Source organism: Phocoena sinus, chromosome X (assembly GCF_008692025.1).
Source record: "Phocoena sinus isolate mPhoSin1 chromosome X, mPhoSin1.pri, whole genome shotgun sequence".
NCBI lineage: Eukaryota > Metazoa > Chordata > Mammalia > Artiodactyla > Phocoenidae > Phocoena > Phocoena sinus.
The window spans coordinates 71,128,144-71,129,163 of record NC_045784.1 but is presented as its reverse complement, the minus strand read 5'-3'; the positions used below and the strand labels follow the sequence as shown (position 1 = coordinate 71,129,163).

The 1,020-nt window shown below is 38.4% G+C and overlaps 1 pseudogene; it reads right to left on the bottom strand.

Moving 5' to 3' along the window:
• Positions 1-290: 290 nt before the first annotated feature.
• On the bottom strand, positions 291-557 carry LOC116747974 (annotated as a pseudogene).
• Positions 558-1,020: the final 463 nt, after the last annotated feature.

The window sequence follows — 1,020 nt, the reverse complement described above, 5'->3', positions numbered from 1 at the left end:
GTCAAAAACAAAAATATAGAACTGAAACCATAGATACAAGAGAACAGATTGATGGTTGCCAGAAACAGTGAGTGAAATGGGTAAAGGTGGTCAAAAGCTGCAATTTCCAATAATAAAATAAATAAGTCATGGAGGTATAATGTACAGCATGGTGAGTATGCTTAATAATACTGTATTACATACTTGAAAGTTGCTAAGACAGATTTTTTTTAACCAGTCATCATTAGGATATGAAAGGATTCAGGGGTGCCTGGCAAAGGTCATGGTCAAGAATGCAGAGTGCACCCTCTTCAGTGGTACTCACTTGGCTGCTCATATTCAAGTTCCTTGTAAGAACAGCAGTAGTTGAAAATCACATAAGCTGCCAGCACCATAGAAAACTCAGTGATGCTCCCTTTCTTCACGTTGAAATACTTGTTGTAATATCAGTAATAACCTATTTGAAACGCTCCAGTAATGCCTTTAGGGATGAAACTCCACATTATTATCCAGCTAGGCAGCTCCTTTAATTTGATATCCAGGAGCTTCTTCTCCTTCAGTGGTACAACTGATGTCATCTTGGAGTCCTGGCTGTCTGCTCCAACCTGAACTCTTCCATGTTGAGCAAGGTTTGAGGCATAACTAAAGGCCTTCCCACATTCTTCATCTTCATACTGTTTCTCACCACTATGAATTCTCCGATGCAAAAAAAGAGATGGATTTTTCCAGATATAAATGTCTTTCTAAAGCTGATTATTTTATAACTTGAATCCAAATCTATAATCCAGCTTCTTGTTTCTTCTCTCACAACCATTCAGCATTCTTCTCCTTGCTCCAGTATCACAATTATGTCTGGCTTATAAATGGAATGGTCCACTAAGACCAAATTACTATTTTTCTCCATCAACACATCATAGTACAACTTCTTCTGAATAGGATCAAGAAATTCTAACGCATGCTGAAAGAACTCTTTGGCCACATCCCTGAAAGTTATTGCTTCATAGGCCATGGTTTTAGACCTGCAAGAGCTGATCAGTCCTC